Source organism: Chiloscyllium plagiosum, unplaced genomic scaffold (genome assembly GCF_037043375.1).
Source record: "Chiloscyllium plagiosum isolate Xiang-an unplaced genomic scaffold, Cpla_swu_hap1 HiC_scaffold_14, whole genome shotgun sequence".
NCBI lineage: Eukaryota > Metazoa > Chordata > Chondrichthyes > Orectolobiformes > Hemiscylliidae > Chiloscyllium > Chiloscyllium plagiosum.
In genome coordinates this window covers 84,133,042-84,157,885 of record NW_028270152.1, presented here as the reverse complement: position 1 = coordinate 84,157,885, position 24,844 = coordinate 84,133,042, and positions in this window count along the sequence as shown.

The window sequence follows — 24,844 nt, the reverse complement described above, 5'->3', positions numbered from 1 at the left end:
CAGCCTATCTTTACGATAGGATGTACATCATTGAATATTCAGCTGTCAATCCTGCTTCCATTGTAGTCATGTCTCTGTGATGCTTACCACGTCATAACTGCCAATTTTTATCTGTACCACAAACCCATTTACCTTATTCCTTATACGGCATGCATTCCGATGTAACCCTTTCAGTCCTGTATTAACCGTCCCTCCTCTCAGTGTCATTTGTTTGTCCAGTGTGCTTGAAATTTTATTGCTTACACTTTCAATCCACTTTGTCCTATTTGTGTTGTGTGATTTGTAAGGACTCTCGTTCCAGCATTGTTCAGATGAAGACCGTCCCATCAGATCAGGTCCCTTCTTCCCCAGTAATAAAATGTTTTATTAAATACAAAATGCAGGGACAAAATTCACTTTTTGCAAATTCCTAAATATGGAAAGTAGAAAGTGATAAGATTGTTAAAATACATTCAAACATGGAGCTATATAAATTGAAATGTGAATTATAAAACCATGAGAGTGGTGTGCAAACTTTATCAATCATTATTTGACCCACAGCTGAGATCCTGATTTCCCCTCTGTCAGTGATCTCCCTCACTGAGATTCTCTGGCCCAGTCTCTCACACAGTGTCTCGTGGGATAATCAGTTCCAAGTTTGTGCGAAGATTTGTAGCTCGGGTGCTCGTTGTTGTGGTTCTGTTCGCCGAGCTGGAAGTTTTTGTTGCAAACGTTTCGTCCCCTGGCTAGGCGACATCATCAGTGCTTGGGAGCCTCCTGCGAAGCGCTTCTTTGATGTTTCCTCCGGTGTTTATAGTGGTCTGTCCCTGCCGCTTCCGGTTGTCAGTTTCAGCTGTCCGCTGTAGTGGTTGGTGAATTGGATCCAGGTCGATGTGTTTGTTGATGGAGTTTGTGGATGAATGCCATGCCTCTAGGAATTTCCTGGCTGTTCTCTGTCTGGCTTGCCCTATGATAGTAGTGTTGTCCCAGTCGAATTCATGTTGCTTGTTGTCTGCGTGTGTGGCTACTAAGGATAGCTGGTCGTGTCGTTTCGTGGCTAGTTGATGTTCATGTATACGGATTGTTAGCTGTCTTCCTGTTTGTCCTATATAGTGTTTAGTGCAGTCCATGCATGGTATTTTGTACACTACATTCGTCTTGCTCATGTTGGATATCGGGTCCTTCGTTCTGGTGAGTTGTTGTCTGAGCGTGGCTGTTGGTTTGTGTGCCGTTATGAGTCCTAGGGGTCTCAGTAGTCTGGCAGTCAGTTTCGAGATGCTCCTGATGTATGGTAGTGTGGCTCGTCCTTTTGGTTGTGGTATATCCTCGTTCTGTGGTCTTTCTCTTAGGCATCTGCTGATGAAGTTGCGCGGGTATCCGGTTTTGGCGAATACCTTGTATAGGTGTTCCTCTTCTTTTTTTTTGCAGTTCTGGTGTACTGCAGTGTGTTGTGGCCCTTTTGAATAGTGTCCTGATGCAGCTTCGTTTGTGTGTGTTGGGGTGGTTACTTTCATAGTTTAGGACTTGGTCTATGTGTGTGGCTTTCCTGTATACTCTAGTAGTGAATTCTCCGTCTGGTGTTCTCTGTACCATCACGTCTAGGAATGGGAGTTGGCTATCCTTTTCTTCTTCTCTCGTGAATCGGATTCCTGTGAGTGTGGCGTTGATGATCCGGTGTGTTTTTTCTATTTCCGTGTTTTTAATGATTACAAACGTGTCATCGACATATCTGACCCAGAGTTTGGGTTGAATTTCTGGTAGGACTGTTTGTTCTAACCTTTGCATAACTGCCTCTGCTATGAGTCCCGAGATTGGTGATCCCATGGGTGTTCCGTTGATTTGTTCGTATATTTGGTTGTTGAATGTGAAGTGTGTTGTGAGGCACAAGTCCAGTAGTTTAAGTATGCCGTCTTTGTTGATAGGTTCAGCGTCCTGTTTTCTGCTCTGTATGTCCAGTAGGTTGGCTATTGTTTCTCTGGCTAGGGTTTTGTCAATCGAAGTGAACAGTGCCGTCACGTCGAATGATATCATGGTTTCTTCTTTGTCGATGTGTATATTTCTGATGATGTCCAAGAATTCCTGTGTTGATTGTATAGAGTGCTTGGATCCGCTGACCAAAAACGGATACCCGCGCAACTTCATCAGAGGTGCCTAAGAGAAAGACCAGGGAACGAGGATATACCACAACCAAAAGGACTAGCCACACTACCATACATCAGGAGCATCTCGAAACTGACTGCCAGACTACTGAGACCCCTAGGACTCATAACGGCACACAAACCAACAGCCACGCTCAGACAACAACTCACCAGAACGAAGGACCTTATACCCAACATGAGCAAGACGAATGTAGTGTACAAAATACCATGCAAGGATTGCACTAAACACTATATAGGACAAACAGGAAGACAGCTAACAATCCGTATACATGAACATCAACTAGCCACGAAACGACACGACCAGCTATCCTTAGTAGCCACACACGCAGACAACAAGCAACATGAATTCGACTGGGACAACACTACTATCACAGGGCAAGCCAGACAGAGAACAGCCAGGAAATTCCTAGAGGCATGGCATTCATCCACAAACTCCATCAACAAACACATCGACCTGGACCCAATACACCAACCACTACAGCGGACAGCTGAAACTGACAACCGGAAGCGGCAGGGACAGACCACTATAAACACCGGAGGAAACATCAAAGAAGCGCTTCGCAGGAGGCTCCCAAGCACTGATGATGTCGCCTAGCCAGTGGACGAAACGTTTGCAACAAAAACTTCCAGCTCAGCGAACAGAACCACAACAATAATCAGTTCCTGCTGCTGTTGGTACAGTCCATTTCAATTAATCCACCCCCTCCCTGGAACCAATCTATTGGTCTATTTAGTTCTGTTTAACTGTAAGCTAATCAGCTCTGTGATGTTATTGGAGATAAATTATCTGAGATGACAGCCAGTATTACAGGGCATGGCACCAGACAAAGGACTTGCATTCCAGTGGTAGTCCTAACTAAAATTTCCATCTTCTGTCTATTTTCCTCATGTTGATTCCTGATCTATCCAACTTCACTCTCGTCTAATACCCTCTCCTCTCACTCAGTCTGTCGCTCCGCTTTCTATACACTCTGTTTAACTCCCTTCACATTCTTTCTTTCTGTTTCGTTCTCTCTCTCTCTCTCTCTCACTCTATCTCCAGACACTCCCTCCTTTGAGATAGTGCAGTTGGAGAGCTTATGGATGGCTGAATGGCCTCCATCTGTGCTGTATTCATTGTGAACTTCTCTGACCCACAATCAAGACGTTAGGCGCCTGGAGAGACAAGCTGTTCCTGCGAATGACACAGTGCACAATCATCCATTATCTCTTATTGTTTTCTGACATGCAGTGTCCTCGAAATAGGTGTTCAAACAAAATAGATTTAAAATTGAGCAGCAGCTAGGAGTGGGCAAGAAATACTGGTTAACCCGAGACACCCACATCCCATACCTGATTTACAAAAATAATCCATTAGGATGGTCTCACTGGAACACCGCTGGGACGAGTGTCCTGGCCAGTCACGTCGGTAGGTATATGGGCAGGGCTTTAAACTGACAGAGAGGATGCAGGGTCAGGGTTCAGGTGAAAAGAGCTTTCCAAATCTAAATAGAAAAAGTGACGCATTGAAACAGCATAAGAATGTGGCTGAAGACAAGCAGGAAGGTACAGGATGGAACAAAGTTTAAATAAATCTGTAGATCAGTGAATAGATTTGTGACAGGAGATTTTGGGAAATAATAAATGATGTTTTTTTTATTGGAATGGACAAATTGCCTGCGATAAGGTTGACTGATTTGTGACACAGAGATTTAGACACAAGGGAGACGTGGATACAGAGCGAACAAAAGTTGTGACATAAGTATTCAATCTTTCACAAGCTTGCGGAAACTCAGTCAAAATGGGGAACGCTAACAATAACTCAGTGATGGTTTGAATGTTAAAATATTCTGCATTGTGGCCGCAGTAAGATCGTTAAAATCCGAGTCACTGCATTTTACTCCTTGTGACTCATGCTGAAGAAACACGGAAAGGCATTAATGGATTTTAGAGAAAAGCATTCTCAGAGATTATGATTTTTTTCCATCAATCCCCTCTCCTTCCCTCCCTCCCGCAAACACTTACCTCCTTTAAGTTCCCCCTCCCATTTCCCTGACAATCACTTTCACATTGACTCCGTTCAGTCTCTGCTACTGCGCTCTCTGTTGCTGGGTGACTAGGCGCAAGTCTCACCATCGGGACCTTCAAACCAGTTGATACATTTCGATACCACAGTTGTGAGATCAATCCTCATGTAGGAGAAAGTGAAGACTGCAGATGCTGGAGATCAGAGCTGAAAAATGTGTTCCTGGAAAAGCGCAGCAGGTGAGGCAGCATCCATGGAGCAGGAGAATCGACGTTTCGGGCATAAGCCCTTCTTCATGGCTTATGCCTGAAGTAGGGCTTATGCACGAAAAGTTGATTCTCCTGCTCCTTGGATGCTGCCTGACCGGCTGCGCTTTTCCAGTAACATATTTTTCAGCTCAATCCTCATATAGCAGCTTTTACTGACATGGACCAGCGATTATAGAAACATCAGGCTCAGAAAAAAAGGCACAGGGCAGCATTGAGGAAAATAAACTTCATTCAAAAAGCACCAGTTTCTGTGGACATCCATATGATTTATTTCACTTGTTCATTCAGCTCTGGTGAGACTATTGTGTGCAGTTATGCAATTCACATTATAGTAGGGATGTGAGAGCACTGGAACCGATGCTGGGGAGATTTGCCAGAATATTGTGTGGGCTCAAGAAGAGAGATTGGACAAACTGGAGTTGTTTTTCTTAGAGCAGATGAGATTGAGGGAGCATGATTAAGATGTTCAAAATACTGCGGGATATGGATAGCATAGACTGAAATACATGTTTCACTTTGATGGCGATTTCGATCACGGGGAGCCATCGATTTAAGGTCAGAGGCGGAAAGATTAGAATGAATGCGTGGAAAAACGTTTACAAACAGTGGGTGGTTTAAATCTGAAACACAGTACATGCAAGGATCGGAGAGGCAGAAATCCCCATAGCTTTCTGACATATTCAGATGTGAATTTGTGATGCCAAGACAGACATGGCTATGGGTCAAGTGATTTAAAAGGAATTCGGATAGTTAAGCGATTGTTATTGAGCAATCCATTACAAGAGCGGGTAATTAATACCTGTCCTTCTATTCTTGAATTGACACGTCACAGGATGAACTATGCTGTCTGAATCAGCGTGGGTGAGTACTACTGCTCCCGGGGAGACACAATGACAGTGACAGTGCAAACACGTGACTTCTGTAAGCTGTACATAGTGTCGGTGTTGGAATGAAAATCATTCGGTAGTTTTGCTCCGTAGTGAGGTGTTCACTTATAGCAGGAAGCTCAGGAAGATATACATTCTACTGCCCTTTCCCCAATAGCCCATACCACTGAATACCGGCACTATGCAGGACAATTTCTCTCTGAACACCATCGTCCAATCCTCCTTGGCCCCGAGCACTTCCCCATATGGCACAATTCCACGAAATCTCAGAAGGTTGTTCGTTTACGATGTCTCTCCTCACTGTGTAAAGTTTCAGAGATTTATCTGCCCCTCACTCAATTTATCAAACTGCATTTCCAGCTCGCAATGTGATCTCGTCAAGACTGGGGAGAGACAAATAGAGCGGGCGACAAACGTGAGCACACGGACGTTTTGTCTGCAAGCAAAAAAAATAACTTGAGCTTCTCGGTTCCTGACACTGCAACATCCCACTGTGTTCCCATGACTCCATGTCAGTTTGGTCTGCTGCAGAGTTCCCGCAAGGCACAGCGCGAGTTGGAAAAGTGGTACGTCATTTCCTGCAGAGATACTGTGCAATCTTCAGTACCCAACATGCAGTTCAATCATTTTAGACCCTGTGCACCTTCTTTCACGTTCCAGCCCCACCGACACATACCATTCGTTCCAAAGGCGGATCGTTTGTCTCAAAAATCTCTCCGCAGATGCACGAGACCTGCTGGTTTTTTTCCGATATTTCTGCTTTTCTTTTGATAACTTTAATCTGTTCTGATTGACAGCATTCAGGAAGCACGGGAGCGTGGTCAGAGGAGATTTACCAAGGTGGTGCCTGAGCTCAAACATTCCCCCTGCGAAGATAAGCGAAAGTGAGAGCTGCAGGTGCTGGAGTGTGTAGTGCTGGAAACGCACAGCACGTCAGACAGTATCTGAGGAGCAGGAAAATCGATGTTTCGGGAACAAGCCACCGCCATTCCATTACCAGCTGATGCCTGGTGGAAGATCGTCTCATGTTCCACCTTAGGACACTGCAGCCATACGGGGAAAATGTGCATTTCAACAGCTCCCTCATTTCACTCCCCCCACATTATCCCAACCCCAAGCCTCCAGCTAGACACTACTCTCTGGATCCGGCCATCATTCCCCCTCTGAACTATCACCTTCTCCTTCTCCTTCATCCATCTTTCGGTTTTCCAGATACATGACCAACATCCTCAGTTCCCTCCCTCAACCCCGACTCAAAAGCCTCATTCCTGATGAAGGGCTTATGCCCGATACATCGATTCTCTGCTCCTCAGGATGCTGCCTGACCTTCTGTGCTTTTAACGCACTACACTCTCGCCAATGCAAAGGTAGATGAGCTTGACTGGAGTTGTTTATCTGAGAGCAGAGAAAACTGAGAAAGGAATTAATTAACGTGTACAGAAAGGGGATAGATACATGTGACAGGAATTAACTTCTTATGGGAAGGGTAAATAACCAGGGATATAGATGAAACGCTAGAGAGAGGATGTTCAGGGAAGATTTAGGAAGAATGTTTACATCCTGAGAGTGATGTTTGTCTGGAACTCACGGTTTGAACGTGTGGTAAAGCTAAGAGTCATCAAAATACTTCAGGAGTATTTAGCTGAATACTTGGGGAGCGAGAGCATGCACGGATAAGGAACAGGTACTGGCAAGACGGGCGAGGATAAACAGATATTTATTGAAAGACTTGAACATCATAACTTTGGGTACAGTAAAATGGAGGCTAGCGCAGCCCTGTGGCACAATGAAAGACGTAGTAGACTTCTACTACACTGTGAAATTGCGATTCAAAGTTTGTGGGTTTTAGTTACACCAGAATCGGAGTTTAGTTCAGATTTCAGCTGAATGAATGATTGTTCTGCTGATTCATTATTAGTTCCCGTCGTCTGGAGTTCTTGTCCCTGGTACTGACCAGAGAAGATTCCTCACTTTCTGGGTAGTGAGATTTGTGGGAATCATATAATTTGAAACATGATCAGCCCAGAATCGGCTTCTCACACACAAAACGTACTGCAGAAGCCCACTGACACTAAACTCATTTCCCTCCCACAGTTGCACAGCGTTTTTCGGTTTATTCAATGTCTTTTTCCCTTTGGGCGACAGGTTGATGTGGATGGGCTGGGAAATGACATTGATGTGTTCGGTCAGCCATGGTGACATCAAATGGCGGGGTAGCGCTGGTGGGCAAAATGACCCCCTCCTATTCCTCACTGTCTGCGCTGTATCTGACAGAGGGTTTTAAACAATAACATGATGAGGACAATGTGAATGTACGGAGTTTAGTTCGGATCTCAGCTGATTCAATGATTCTTCTGCTGATTCATTTTCAGTTCCCATCATCTGGAGTTCTCGTCCCTGCTACTGACCAGAGAAGGTTCCTCATTTTCTTGGTGGTGAGTTTTGAGAAAACCATAATTATGTCAATAAGCAATAACATGATGAGGACAATGTGAATCGACGCCAAGGAATACCAAGATCCTCCCCTTTATCCCACCGCTCTCACTGATTGAATACACAGCTCCTGTTGTAGCTTTAGGTCAGACAGTGGAGGATTCTCCCAACTGTCAGACTGCATGCTTCTTCTCACAGGTTTCCAACTAGACACATGGCACAAACGGCCGTGTAGATATTGGGGATTCAGTGACAGATTTCCCCTTTCCCTGGCTAGAGTTCTGACCACGGTAATAAACATGAATTTCGAGCATTCTGTATCTTACTCGAGATTCTTATCACTTTACAATTTAAACTGAAATTCAATTTACTGTTGCATGACATTCTTATATCTTCAGTATTCATGAAAGCTGTGCAACATGTCCTTGGATGTACAGTGTGTTTCATGTTGTCTGTAGGAAAATGCAGAAGGATGTTAGTGAAGTGTCTTTGAATCAAATTCTGTGCCAAATTGAAGCAGACCGAATGAGAAGCCCTGTGACAGCGATAATGTAACATTTTCTGTAAACAACGCTGCGACCCACAGAAACCCATTTTTCAATCAAGTCTATTTTGCACAACATTTTCCTGTGTCCCATTTCCTGAACCTGATGCTCGAATAGTCAAAGGTCCATATCAGTTCCTCCTCCTCCTCTGTCTTAGCTTTAATTTCAGAATCACAGCAAAAGTAAAGCAGGCGGGTCGAAGGTCCCAGACGTACCAGTAGGGCACGTTATAGGCTTGCTGCCGGCGGCTCCAGTGGAGCAACTGATCAGCGCTTGGTACTTTACAGCGTTTTAAAATGCCGCACTTGTAATTCCAATCCTTACCTAATGCTGCTTTTACTGAACGTCGATCAGTAATTATTGGAACATCAGACTGAACATTAGTTGAAGAATAATATCGAATAAAGCAGCATCGATTCTAAAACTCCAGTTTCTGATTTGTGGGATTGTTCTGTCTTTGGGAAAGTTGTCAATTATTAACCGTAAAACTGCACATATTCCTCGCGTGATTATCCATCTCTGGATGAAGAAACAGAGGTGATATTTTAGCTTGATAACCTTTGTCAAATCTCTGACACTACACAAGATTACATTATTAGAAAGGCTGTTAAAATCGTTTCATATAATCCTGTTTGCTGCAAGCTCACACAGCTCATTAAACCGTTCAAAAGGAATTAGATTTATCTCTTTGGGTGGATTGAATGTTGTCAGTGAATCTGGTAAAGTCATGACAAATAGTTTTGCTGCTGTGCGGAACAGAGGGTTCAAACAGGAATAAGGATGATTCTTGTCACTGGATATTTCGGACGGAGATCAGTGAGTATTAAATGGACTCAGTCCCGTTCCTGGTCATTGTGACTAAATGTTCAAGGCAACAGATGGCAATGATAATGATGCTTGACATTGACAGGTCCATTCCTACTCACTCGAGTCACCATTGTATTACAGATCACGTGAGCAGTGGAGATGATGATCCTTATGGCAACCTGAGACAGTGCGGCAATTAATCCCATGTTGTTAGTCCCACTCTATACCATAAGCTCAGCTGACTGAGCTAACCGACATCCATTTAATGCAAAGCTAAAACACGCAGCTCAGCACATTAACAATCTGCGGTAGTTCACGGAGAACCAGATGCTACACCTTTCAACATCACCAGCTGTTCTTACACTTAACACGTTATGCTGGTGTTATGCAATTTCTTTCTGACGATGCTAAAAAATTCGTGGGTGTGTCACTTTTGCTCCCCATCCAGGATAGCCCAGAATCGCTGTCCATTTCTAATTCGTTCCTTTTGTGTCTGCACGTGGCCTGTCAAATATGCTGGAATCATCGGCAAAAATGTTTTTTTCCTTCCTGAAAAATCATCTCCGATTTCAATAACTCTTAGAATAAAAAGTACCTGCTGTAAACTTCTTTTTCGTTACTCGCTGGTTTTGAAGCTGTAACCTTTATTTATACACTCATCTGAATGAGGGAATTTCCTTCCTATTTACCCTTACCAACCTCACATCAGCTGGAAAACCTCCATTAGAATACAACTCAGTCATTCTGCATCGATTCCACTATCTCATTAAATCCCTTCTTTTATTTTCCAATGGCTTTACTTCCCAGTAAACCTCATTTCCGTCATCTCTACAGATTTTGTATCAATGGAACTCTGACCATATCCTTCCTAACCATATTCCACCCCCCAACCCCCGTGTATTTCATCATGTCTTTATATACCAGTACATTTCGGCCTCAGCAATGATGCTGGGTCCAAATCAACTCATGAAAACTTACCACTATGCTATGCATTCTCATTACCTGTACAGGAAAGATGAGGGCTATTTTATTTACAGCTGAATCAGTTGGCTGCAACAAGATTGGGTCAAATCGCAGTCACATAGGTGATTGTTGTTCACATTTTTATTTCTTCTGAACGTGTGCTGAAGTAACACTGTGAGGAATCAATAAATATTGTAAGTCATACATAAGGGGCGTATTAAATCAGAGGTTATGAGAATAGGGCAGTTTTGTTTAACATATACCAGAGATTGTTCAAATTTCAGGCACATGAGATTGACAGACAGCGATGTTGAGAGAAATAGACTGTCTTGGCAATGCCAGTGTTATGGAGTTGTGGGTGTAATGTACTTTTAATTGTGCTGAAATGTTTGGCTAGCACAACGAGTCCAGAACAACGTAACAACATAACATTTGGTCGAAACAACTAAGAGCTGTGTTACATGGATACAAAAACAAATTAGAATTCGGCCAATGAGTTTAAATTATGTCCCAATCAAGTTAGAATTTGGCATTTTTAAAATGATAAAACCAACGAAACGATCCAACGTTTTGTGGGACAAATATCGGACATTTTGAACAGTTACCCAGAGCGGCAAAGAACAGCAAAGAGAGCAGATAAAATACCAACAGATGGTGGATGTTAGTAAAATTTCCAAGAGGTGCCTATCTGGAGAAATAGATTGCATAGAAGAAATGCATCAACACCGACCTGGAGGAAAAATCTACAGAGGAAGATACAACGAAAAGATTGACCACTGGCTGGTTTTAAGTTTGAATTTGTTTGTAAATGTTAATGGAATCGGGTTTGAGGAAGGTATTGTAGAGCAGAACGTTAAAGACCGGTTTAGAGAAGGGTGTTGCAAGTAATTGTAAGTTGATTATTCTGTGCCAAATGTCAAAAAAAATGTTATTTTTATATTTAAATAGTGATTTTTGGGATAACTCTTTTCCTCTTGAATTTTAACAGAAGACAGCACGGGTGAATCATTTCTGTGTTGATGGTTTCCATTAGCAGAGGGGTTTACCCCGTCACGTAACACCAGTTTCTGTGGTTGCTTTGTTGTTTCGCTCATTTGTGCACTTTGCCTCATGAACGATTTTGAAGTTGTCCCCTCTACACAAAAGGTCCGTGCTTTTGCACCATTTTTCAAAAAGTACGGTGTGTCTAAGCCACAGGGCTCCCTACAATAACATTCGTCGCTGTTTGATATCTATCTATATTGATATTGATCCATGAAAACAGCACTGCGCACTCTCCTCCAGAATGGAGAACAATCCCTTCACAGTTAATGTTGCATCCCGCTCTCAAGGGGCTTTTCAATCCATCGCTTTCAATTCCTCACAGAATCCGTATCAACAGATTTTGTCACTGAGTCATTCCTTTGTTTGTGTTCAAATCCTGTGAGCAGAGCATCACAGTTGGAGCTTGCTGAGCCCATAGCCCAGAGGTCAGACCATACTCTGTGGACTGTAGTCTGAAGTTCATCATTTGACTAACAGCAGGTAGATGTATCTATGCTCTGCAAAATTTTCACGCCTGTTTTAAGAAGCGACATAAACAGTTCCTGGTTCCTGCTTATGTTGTCAGACAGACCAAGATTGCAAATGCTGGAAACATGCGCTTGTCGAGACTGTCTGCTCTCCCACATCCCTTTTCTTCCCAGGGGTATTAAGATGATGGTCTGAAATGCTGTCTTCTGCTCCCTGTCATTCTGGGGCGATGTGAGCTGTGAAATCTACTCTCTGAGCTGGGGGTAATTTGATAAAACTTATATGCATCAGATGCAGTGTGCCTGAGTGACAGGACTCGCGAAAGAGACATCCCATGCTGATTCAGAGAGCAGAGTCCTCGCTGTGATTTCGAGAAGGACACAGTCATAGTCCCCGATAACGGGGAGAGATTCTCTCTTTCTCTGCAGTTCTGCCCTTTTCTATATGTCTAAGGTGGCGTTATTTGCACAATGTTCCCAAAAGAATATGAGTTCCTGTGCATTAGCGATCTCCCTTTTGTTCAGCTTTCCAGAATTTCCATAACCTCACTCCCTCTTACCCCCTCCCGCACTCCACAAACCCGTGTTTGATAGGGAGCTTAAGAGCGGACTCACATTGCTCTCCCACGACACTGATTGCCAATAGAAGATGAGTTCGTCCAGCTCCCATAGTGGGAGCCCACTCGCGGGGGACGTGGCGAGCACAGCTTCCGGGGATCCGGAAGTCGGAATGGCAAGGAACTGTTATTAAAACTCAGTGCTACCTTCACTCCGAAACAACAAAAAAAGCCTTTTTTTTAAACAAGGAGAATAACCTGATTTATAGATCATGCTTAAGCTGCGCTTCTGGCTTGTTGGTCTTGGGTGTAATATCGCCTAAGTAGGGTGATGTACGTGTGAGAAGTCACACTTGATCCCTGGTGTTTTGCATTTGGTTCTATTTTTGACACAGAAGGTAAGATTTCGATGAGATCCAGGTCAGATCAAGATACCGAAGCTTCAAGACACACACCAACTCCTTCTTGTAGGCGGTTAGTAGAATGAGAAATGGATTTAGTAACTTCAAATGATGCTGATCCTGTTAATGTGCATCTTGCCGAGCGCACATCCTGTGTGGAGTAACCTGAAAGCCTTAATCTGTCCAAAATATTGTTTGTCTCATGCTGTGATCTGCATGTCCTTGATTAGTATGATCTGTCTTTACCAATCGCAAACAAAGTTTTCACCGTACTCAGGTTCATGTGATAATCAATCAATCAAATGAAGTCAATAAATCGAACCACACAGACATTTCCTTATTGTTTGGTGCCAGCACAGCGAAGCTGGACTGCATGGCCTCACTTTGCACTGTGACATATTTTGTGATTCGAAGTGAAATCACAGTTAAACCAACAGAATGTGGGAAGTTGCCCACAGGTTAAATTGACACAGCCAAAATACATCTGCGCCACAGAGTATCACACAATAATAGTGAAGACCTTTCAATATCATCTTCTAAGGTACATGCCACACGCCAGACGAAAAGCTGAAAACTGCGGGAAACTGATGTGGTCAACGCTAACAGAGCGTCCCAGCGGGAGTGTATTGGACTCATAACCCGGAAATTAATGGCTTGAAAACATCCTCTGCTCGTTGACAATTCCACGTTTCAGTGTGTGCACTGTCCCCGCTAGTGATTCTCTATAAAACAGGTCCATTCTACATATTTCATGTTGTTTCACTTTCCACTTCCTTTCACTTAATGTGTCTGAAATAAATGTCCCTACTGATACACCCGCCAAATTTACACCGGTGAGGAAACACACTTGTGAAGGTCTGGAAGCTCTTTCCCTGTTCTCTGTCGGTATGCTCTGATCTGATTCGCAAAATAATTTGCCAGAGCTGGAAATAAACTGGTGATGGTGAGATATGTCAGTTGTAGAGTGCTCTATGCGCATGACGCCCTGCAGTTACTCCTCACGCTGTTTCACACAGAAGTGTCCTCCCCGCGAAATGAAAAGCAGTGACTTAAAATTCGATCAACTTGTTAGATACAGCATTATGACACATACACATTTCCGCATTGTTAGGACATAGATGGCCAATTATGAATAACCACAGAGATCTACAAGCAACAGAGAGGCACGTGGACTCGATGGACTGAACAGATTCTGTTGGCGCTTGAGTGATGCCACACATTGATGCTATCCCTCGTCCTGTCTCTGGGACAGAGTGGCAGAAGGTGAAAAAGTGTCTCATTTTAATCATCCCTTCCGCATTAGACTGTCTGCAGCCCCGCAGCTCAGGACTGTGGCAGTGACTCTCAGAGAGTGAGGGTTTCATTCGCATATTCTTCATCTGAGGCATTTAGGGCTCAGCTTTTAACTGCTGCCCGATTGCAGCCAAGAAACCGATGGCACTGTTACAAAAGCCTTTCTGCAGGGTTGCTGTGTGAAGATGGATTCTGAAAAGCAAACAGACTGCACAAAAAATGCACCTCACATGAATTGACCGGATGGTAGAGAATTCGGAGTACATTTCTGTCTTTCCCAACAGCTCAACATCTTTATCGCTGTCTCAGATAAATGATATTTGGAGGAAGTTCCCAATCAAACTTGCTAATTTCCAGCACTTGATGGAACTGTGCGCCGATGAGAGAGAGCTTTCAAGCATATCCGCGCTTGCCCCCCCCCCCCCCCCCCCCCCTCACGCTGCCTGCTGACGGAGGGAAATAACTGAATACTCTGCCGATGGAGTCCAAATGGAAGGGATAAACCGCACTATCCAGTGAGCAAGGAGAATGAATGAGAAGGCGATATTCTTGAAACTCTTTGGTACTTAGGAACCCGAGAGCAAAGTGTAATGTTGTTGGCTCTGAGCGACTTTCAACAGGTTTGGTGTTGGAAACGTAAGAATGTCACTAGTCTACAGGCATGACCTTCGCTGAGTAGCTTGAGTTAATACTGGCATCTGATAATGTCTTACTTCAAGTCGCCATCGAGCCTTGGTTGTTTGATTTCACTTTGCCCGATCGCCCGATCAACTATTTGATAAATAAAGGTGTCAATCATGAAGTTGTACCCCTTGAAATAACGTTGAGTTCAGGAGTAATAAGTGTCATGGTAGTGGGCATGGCACAGTACCACATGTCGTGAAAGTGAAACAAGTGTTTCAGGATGCTCACCCTCACAATCTCACTATGAATAAATCCACCATCCACCATTGAAAATAATTCCAATGAATTGCGATGTCATATGTACTTAAATTTCTCCCATTTCCGTCATTTCCGTCCTGGAGACGTCGGAAGGGAAAGGTAATCTAATCGCGAATGTGATTGGTGAAATTCACTTTTTATGGCCCATTCTTATTGTGTTCTTTCTTTCTCTCTTTTCAGCACTTTCTGGGAAGTGGCGGTGCACTAAGGCCCCAGGATGTTTGAAAGAGTAGTCTGGAATTGCCCTGCTGTTAGTTGTGAGATTTGTACATGACTCATGCTTTTGGTTGTGCATGCCAGAACCTACCCTCGCCCTTCCTGCCCCTCTCCGCTCCCGGATATCAACTACCCCTTCATCCTCCGGTGGGTGCAATTAACAGGCCGTTTTCTCTGTCAATTTCACTGTCCAGTTTCCGCCCCAGGGAAACAGCATCAACATATCCTACACTCGTGGACTCGCATCCAGAGCTCATCTCCCCACTAACGATCACTGGCAGGTACTTTGCCAGAGCACAAGGTGTTGCAGCAGACGTGCAACTCAGCGCAGAGCAGGGGCACTGAACTGCTAGAGGAACTAACATCCCGTATTGGGGTTGTGGGTATTCATTATCCTGGTCATGGGCCTCTGTATGTGCTGCTGCCGGTTTTGTGCAGCAGTTTTACCCCTGCCCTCCTCACAAACCAGTTTGTTCAAGTTCGCTGGAGTGAGATCCCCTCTCCTGACACAAACTACGCTTGGTCAGATTCAGACACTGTCTACGACCTGACTGATACTGAACCCCAACACTTGGTAGCCTACACAGTCCGAGCTACATTGCACTTTTTCAACATGCTCTTAAACAAATAAAGGGCGAACAGTGGGAGAAAACCTGCTATACCGTCCACCCACAAGATAACCACATAAAAAACACAGTAGCGTTTCGGCGAAACGCAGAAATCATGCCTGCCAACACACACTGAACAAACCCACATTACGTCAGTCTTGGCCAAACAGACGAACATAGAATCCAGACATTCTAGGCTACTCCTGGACGAGATAATACACTTCTCAAACAGCCTGCACAGTAAGCTCCTGGCCTCGATCATCATTTCACATTTAAAACGATGGCGTACAAACACAGAGGCAGACTGAGAGACCCCGGAATACTTTGCTCCCAAAAGGAACACAATGGACAGAACTGAATGCCAGGAGAAGGAATATTTGCACCTACTCCTGCAGACATGAAATACCCTGAAGAATCCTTGAGAAGACATTCTCACCTATTCACCGAGATGGCTGGAATCTCCAGTGTCAATTACAATTGATTTTTTGCTGCCAGACGCTTGTTTAAATTCCATTCAGTTTATTCTTGTTTTAATCGCTTAACAATTTTCACCACTGTACTGTTACTGCTTTACAATTATCACCTTTTTGTTGTATCCCTATGAAACCTGCCTGCACTCTCCCTGCTTCAGTGAGAACATTCTGGCCATCTGTGCGGAGAATCATTTCTGTGTCGGCCGGGTGAATTTCTTTTCCACGATGTCAAATTGTTTAATCAAACTGCTTGCCAGCTTCGAATCTGGTCTCTGATCCATTGGGCTGAATTTCTCTGACACTACGTGATCGTGAATTGCTTATGTTTTTACTGTGTTTTCAGTTCCCCCGTGGTGGAATCTGGCTGAAACCCACATACACCGCATCATTTTCACTCCCGTCATTTAAAAATCTGAACACTTCCCCAAAACATTTAATCTGATCTGTTAGGTATCTTCTCCTCTGACAAAACCATGCTGACTCCTTGATGAAACCTAGCCTGGACAAGTTTCAATTAATTCTCTCCTTCAGAGGTTTCTCCAAGTGTTTCCCTACCGCTCCTGTGAGACTCACCTGACTGTATTTCCCTGGTTTGTTTCTGTCTGCCTTGTTAAAAAGTGGAACCCTATTAGTAGTCCTGCAGTCCTCCACCAACTCCCCTGTGGTCAAAGAGTAATGTGAAACATTGGTCAGAACCTCTTAAATTGCTCCTTAAGCAACTTCACTCTGAGCTGGGTATTTGTCCATGTTTACGACTCTCAAAACCTTCAGTATTGTCTCAGTCCCTATATGAAACTGCTCAAGAACCTCTCAGCGCATCTTCCTGCATTCTTCACAGATGTCTTCCCAGAAAAGGACTGTTCGCCAGTTGAATGTGTAAAATGTTTCATCCAGCTTTCCTATTCACAAATCTACACAACTATGCTGTCACACTGGAGGGAACACAGTCACCTATTTTAAATGATAAACGCTGTGTTCAGCCTTTGCGCCAAAAAAACCCTTTAGCTTTAACACCCAATGGCACATTGTTAGTGTGAGAAAGCGTTTGAGTGTTCTCAATATGAAAAAAGTCACTTGATTACACCTCCTGGGTGGACTCCAATCCATTCACATCTAACATGAGGGATGTTTTTCCCTCTGCTGTTCATCACATCCAGGATAGAACTGCGGCAGAAATGATTGCTGTCTTCATTGATCTAACTTTTCAACAGGAACACAGTCCTGTCTTCTGTGCAGGGCATCATTGCACAAACACAGTATTCGCCTTCTATCAGGCCATGCGCAGTCATTCTTCCTCGAACATTCACAGAATCCGACTCTAACTAGAGCAAAACCAGATGGTGCTGGAAAAAACTCATCAGGTCGATTAGCATCTAAAAAAAGAAATCAGAGTTAACATTTCGAGTCCAGTGATCATTCCTCAGAACTCACGATAGCTTGGAAAATGTTGGTTTATCTGCAGAAGTTATGGTGGTTGTTGGGGGAGGTAAGAAGTAAACGATAAGCAGGGATAGAGTTCAAATAGAGAGAAGAACAGTTGGACAAATGAGTAGATGATGATCTAGCTGGCAGGGTGAATAGCTGTTAATGGAGACTGTTAGTGGCGAACCATATGTAGTGTATTATGGCAGGCTATGTGACAACAAGGCCTAGCATGTGGGACAGGGGGATAGGAATGGGAGAGTTCAGTCCCTAAAAAAAATGAAATTGATATGGGGTCTGCAGGGCTGCAGACTCCCCAATTAGAAACTGAGGTGGTGTGCTTCCAGCATGCATTTCGCTGGATCTCTTCTTGAAGATAGAACTTGGATGTTCTGCAATGTGATCACCCAGTCCAAACTTCGTTTCCCAAGATAGTGGAAACCACATTACGAGCAGTGATTGTAGTAGAATTGGTTGCGTGAAGTGCAGTTCATGTGTTGCTTCACCTGGAAGCTGTGTTTGGGCCATTGGAAACAAAGGAGAGAAGGCGTCAATGAACAGGTGAAGAGTTACAAGAAGCAACAGGAGATATTTTTAGAGAAATCATGAGGAAAAAACTAACAAAAAGGCACTTCACCTGGATGCTTGTCGCATTTGTAACATGGTTGAAGAGTTAATGGTATAAATCAAAACGAATAAAAATAATTTAATAGCCATTAGAGAGTCACGGTTGAATGATGGCCACGAATGTGAGTTAAATATCCTGGAGTACTCGACTATTTGGAAGGTCAGACAGCACTGTAAAGAAAGTGGTGTCTGCGTTATTCAAGGCCGAAATAATGGCAGTGTGGAGAGATAATATATGATCTACGGAGAATGAGTTTGAATTAATTTGCGTGGAAAGTACAAATTATAAGAAGAAAATGTCACTGATAGGTGCAGTCTATAGGCCAGCAAATAATAATATCTCATTGATGAAAGCAATAAACAAAGAAATAAGCAACACCTGCTAAAATGGGTCGGCTATTATAATTAGGGATTTTAATCTGCATGTAGCTTAGTCGAACCAGCTCAATCACAGTACCTTTGAGGAGTAGTTCGTTGAGTGTACCCGTGATAGTTTTCCTGAACAGTATTTAATGGAACCGACGTAGGGGAAAGCAATCCTCGATCGGGTCCTGTGTCATGGAACAGGAATAATTAATGATCTCATAGTTAGGGATCCTCTTGGAACGAGTGATCACAGTATGGCAGAACTTAGAATTCAGATGGGGAGTCTGAAGATAAAATCCAATACCAGGTTTCCGTGCATGTGCAAGGGGCACAACAATAGAACGGGAGTGCACCTGGCTAAAGTAGAGTGCAAACAAAGGTTATATGGTGGGATAGATATCGAGCAGTGGAGGACTTCCGAAAAAGATTTTTTTTTTGTAGAAGTGCTCAGCAAAAGTATATTCCAGTTAAAAGGAAGGACTGTAAGAAAACGGGTAACCTGCCCTTGGTGTCTTAGAAAATAAGGGAGGCTATTAAAGTGAAAGAGAAGGCACACCAAGTGACCAAGAACAGCATGATACCGGAAGATTGGGAAAACTTTAAAGATGAACATGATGGATAAAGAAAACGAGTACAGAATACAAAGATGGATAGCAAAAGTTTCTATCAAAAATATAAAACGAAAAAAGAGTGGCTACAGTAAAGGTTGGTCCTTTCAAGAATGAGAAGGGGCAGTGAGTTATGCGATATGCTGAAGTGGCCGAGGCATTGACCAGGTATTTTGTGTCGGTCTTCACAGTGGAGGATACTAATAACATGCCAATAAGTGACAAAGAGACAAATGTAGGTGAGGACCAGGAAACACACATTATTACGGAAGAGGTAGCGTCAGGCAAGCTAATGGAGCTGAGGATGGACAAGGTTCCTTGCCGTGAGGGAATGCATCTCAGGATATTAAAGGAGATGGCGGGAGAAACAGCAAGTGCACTCGTGGCAACTTTCAAATTCACTAGACTGCGTGGCAGTCCCAGCAGATTGGAAAACAGCTGGTGTGACACCACTGTTTTAAAAGGGAGGTGAATTAAAGATTGGGAATTATTGATCAGTTCGCTTAACTTCTGCAGTGGGATAGATGGTTGAGTCTGTATCAAGGACGAAATAGCAGGGAATCTCGATACAAGTTGAACAGATGCAATGTAGGTTTACGAAGGTTCAAGCAGAGACGTTACGTTGCAGCTGTACAAGGTGCTGGTGAGGCTATCCTTGGTGTATTGTGTGCACTTTTCGTCCGCTCACTTGAGAACGAATGTACTGGCACTGGGCGGGGTGGGGGGGTTGCAGAGGAGGTTCACTAGGTTGACTCCAGAGTTGAGGGGGTTGGCTTATGAAGAGAGACTGCGTAGATTAGATTGTTTTGTTTGGAACTTTGAAGAATGACGGGTGGAATCTTACTGAAACATAAGACTTTGAACGGAATAGATTAGATAGAATTAGAAAGGATGCTTCCACTTGCGGGTTTAACTCGGACAAGAGGGAACAGCCTCAGGATTAGAGAGAGCAGATTTAGGATTGAGTTCAGAAGGACCTTCTTCACCCGGACGAATGCTAATATATGGAATACCTTGCCCAGCGAAGAAGTTGATGCGAGTTCAATAAAAGTTTTTATAGCTAAGAACGACACTTCTTTTGAACAATGAAGGAAATTAGGGATACTGGGAGAGGGCGAGTAAGCGGATTTGAGTCTTTAGAAAGATCAGCAATGATGTCGTTGAACGACTGTGCAGGCTTGAAGGTCCGGACTGCCTCCTCCTGCTCGGGTTTTAGGTTCTATGCATTTATGTGTCACAATAGCAGCGATGTAGGGGCAAAACTCCATTGTGCGAGTTGGGGGAGGTGTTGGGAGTGAAGGCAGATTGCAACAGGATTTCCTGTAGGGTTGCATGCAATTCTGGTCTCCTTCCTATCGGAAAGGTGTTGTGAAACTTGAAAGGGTTCAGAAAAGATTTACAAGAATGTTGCGAGGGTTGGAGGTTCTGAGCTACAGGGAGACGCTGATTAGCTTGGGGTTGTTTTCACTGGAGCGTTGCAGGCTGGGAGGTGGCCTTATAAAGGTTTACAAAGTTATGAAGGGGCATGGATAGGATAAATAGACAAAGTCTTTTCCATGGGGTCGGGGAGTCCAGAACGAGAGAGCATAGTTTTAGGGTGAGAGGGGAACCATACAAAAGAGACTTAAGGGGCAACATTTTTACGTAGAGGGTGGTACGTGTATGGAACAAGCTGCCAGAGGATGTGATGGAGACTGGTACAATTGCAACATTTAAGAGGCATTTGGATGGGTATATGAATAGGAAGGGTTTGGAGGGATATGGGCCAGGTGCTGCAGATGGGACTAGATTGGGTTGGGATATCTGATCGGTATGGACGGGTTGAACTGAAGGATCTGTTTCCATGCTGTACATCTCTATGATTCTGTGACTGTATGAATGGTCCCTGTGGATGGTGGACAGGGACGGGAGAAGGATATATGTCTGATGATGCCATCTCGCTAGAGGTGGTGGAAATTTAAAAAGAAATCGATGATCACTTGAAGCACTACTGCGAATACATTTGCCAACTATTATAGGTGCGCCATTGAGAGCATTCTGTCTGATGTATCACTACCTGGTATGGCATCTGTACCATCCAAGATCGGTGACCGTTACACCAAGTGGTGAACTCGGCCCAGACAAACTCAAAGGACAACATATTATATGTTTACATATTATTTATATATCGATGCAACTTATCTCTGCGATCTGCTTGTATTGATCGCAAGACAAAGCTTTGCATTGTGCCTCAGTACAGGTGACAATGAATTCAATTCAATTCAATTGTGGAATGTCGACGACATGGATTTTTGGAGCAGTTTATAGTGGAGCTAAGTAGGGAACAGGCAATACTCGATTTAGCATGTGCAATGAGGCAGACGGGACAAGGGAGCTGAAGATGAAGGAACCCTTAGGAGGCGGTGATGATAATATGATTGAATTCACCCTGCAATTACCCTGAGTGGGAGAATATACAATCAGAGGTAACGGTATTAAAGTTGAATAAAGGCAATTACAGAGGCATAAGGGAGGAGCTGGTTGAAATTTGTGAGGAGAGGAGCCTAGCAAGAAAGCAGGAAAGTGGAAATGCAGTAGCAGGAGTGTCTGAGCGTAATTCGTCAGACACATTAGAGACACATCCTGTGGAAAATGAGGCATGATGTAGGAAGGATGAGGCAACCATGGTGGACTGAGAAAGTCATCGATACCATAAAGGCAAAAGAGAAAATATATAATGTGGCGAAGGGCAGTGGGTAATCAAAAGATTGGGAAGTTCACAAAGACCCACAAAGGGCAACAACAAATCCAATGAGGAGGGACAAGATTAAATATAAGGTAACTACTAATATAAAGGGAGACTGCAGTTGTTCCTTTATTTATATAAACGCAAAAGAGAGGGAGAAGTGGACAATGGGCCACTAGAAAATGACACTTGACAGATAGTTGAGGGGAACAAGGAAATGGTTGAGAAACTGGAAAAATATTGTGCCAGTCTTCACAGTGGAAGACATGAGTTATACCCAAACCTACAAGAGAATGGGGGGAACAGATGTGAGTCTAGTAGCCATCACTGTGAAGGTGCAAAAACACTGAATGGCCTGAAGGTAGATACATCATCTGGATCAGATGGAGTACCCTCCAGAGTTCTAAGGTGGGCAACTGAAGAAATAGTGGATACATTAGTGGAGAGTTTTCAAGAATTACTAGAATCAATAAGGGTGCTACAGGACTGAAACATCACAAACGTGACATCCCATTTTAAAAAGAAACAACACAAAAGCTGGCAAATTACAGACCAATCAGCCGAATCTTGGTTGTGGATATGGTCCTGGAATCCATTGCGTTGGGAGAAATTTCTGAATACTTGGAAGTGTATGTTAAAATAAGGCAAAGTCAGCAATGTTTCATCATGGGGAGGCCATACTTGACAAGTCTGCAAGAATTCCTTTTTGAGGACGTAACGAGGAAGATAGACCAAGGGGAGCCATTGGATGTTACGTGCTTGGACCTTATGAAGGCCTTTGATATTTGCCGCACAAGAGGCTACTGAATAAGTTCACATGTCTGGAGTGCAAAGATTCTTGAGTGTTTTAGCCTAGGATTCTCTCAAGAAGAATTGCAGATTGAAGTTATAGTTAGGAAAACAATTGCAATGATGACATTTATTATTGAAATATTTGAATATAAAAGCAGGGATGCACTTCTGCGGCACTATAAGAGTCTGGTCAGACCACATCTGGATTATTGTGTGTACGTTTGGTCCTCAAATTTCAGGAAGGATGCACTGGTCTTGGGGTGTGTTCAGAGGTGATTCACCATTATGGTGCCAGAAATGAAAAGGTTAACACATGAAGAACGTTCATGGACTCTGGGTCAATACTCGGTGAAGTTTAGAAGAATAAGACGAAATCTAATTGGTACTTATAGAATCGTGAATGGCCTAGACAGAGTGGATGCTGGGAAGGTGTTTCCATTTTTAGTCGAGACTAGAACTGAAAGGCACAGCTTTGGAGGAAAGGTAAGACATTTGAAAGCAGTAAAAAGCGACATTTATTCAACCAGAGAGTGGTGAATGTATGAAATTCATTGCCATATAAGGCTGTGGAAGCCAGGATTGTGATGAGACATAAGACTGCGGTATGTAGCAGCGTGGTTGTCAAGGGGATCAAGGTTTAAGGGAGAAAGCTGGAGAATTGGATTTAGGAAGATATCTCCCATGATTTAATGGAAGAGCAGACTCACTGCGCTGAATGCTTTAATTTCTGCTCTATTGTCTAATGGACTTATGCATCGAATGACCTCCATCTGCAAGTTCTCCTCCATGGAACGTGCCAGACTGACTTGGAGCATTGTCAGCGAAGATCTGATTGAGTGCTGATACAGACTTAATGGGTCAAATGGTCTATTTCCGCTCTCCATCTTCTATTTCAACATTCTTCTGAAAAAACATAATGCAATGAACAGACTTGTGGCCGATCCTCTGACTCTTCTCTGAACAGGCCATTGCTAAAGTTCCAGCATCATTTCCCTGCTCTTATATTCCCACCTGCGATCAAGAACAGAAAGTATCTCCAACTCCTCGAGACCACTTGAACCCTTGCCCAATCACCTTCAAAAATTCGTGAACGCCTACTCCAATTTCTCTTTTATTACTGTAAACCACTCAGTATTCACACATTTATCATTGTTCCTCTCCAAATTCATTATCACCCTCTTAACTGGATTGAATTCCTTTGAGCACTTTTTCTTGCCAATTGTTTCCAATCTCCCTGCAGTTTATGGCTTTCTTCCTCGTGGTTAATTACATGACTAATTGTTACGTGATTTGCACACTGCTAAATGATGACCACGACAAATAATTAAAAATCGTTGACGGATATGGAAAAACAGTGGAACTCATAGAAGCCAGGTTTCATAAGCTTGCAGAGGACAGCAGAATTGGAGATGTAAAGAAGCTGGCCTAAGTTTCCAGAAGGATCGTAATCCAATGCGTCTTTGGGCTGAAGAGTGTCACATGGATTTCAGTCCAGATAAATGGAAGATATTGCGTTTTGGTGCATCAAATATGAGTCGGGCTTAAACAATTAATGATAGGGCGTTGCATAGTGTTGTGGAACACAGAGGCCAGGGATGCAGTTAAATATTTCTTTTTAGTTTGCTACACATATAAACAGAATGGTTAAAAATGTCATCCTGCCTTCGTTGCTCAGTCCTTTGAGCGTAGGAGTTGATAAGTAATGGTGAAGTTGAATAGGACATTGGGTGAGGCCTCTTCTGGAATACTGTGTCCAGTTCTTGTCGCCCAGCAATAGCAAGGAAATTATTCAGCTGGAGTAGATTTAGAAGAGGTATACCAGCATATTGGTAGTGGGGAAGGTTTGAGTTATAACGAAAGGCTGGATAGGTTGAGAATATTTTCAATCGAACACTGGAGGTTGAAAGGCGACCTGATAGAAATTTTAAAATTATTGAGAGTTCGGAGAGAGTTAACTGTAAGGAGGGGGACTTCAGGACGAGAGGCCAAATGTTTTAGGTGAAAAGAGAGAGAGATTTAAAATATGACATGAGAGGCTTGTTTTAAACAGAGGATGGTTATGTGTGCAATTCACTTCCTGAGGCAGTGATGAATGAAAGTACGTTTCCAATTTTTACAAGATATTTGGATCGATAAATGAATTGGAAAGTTTCAGTGGGATTTTAAAAAAGCTATTCATTCATAAGTAGTCCATTATTTATTGCCCAGAGGGCAGTTGATAATCAATCACGATATTATGGCAGTTTCCTTCCCTGT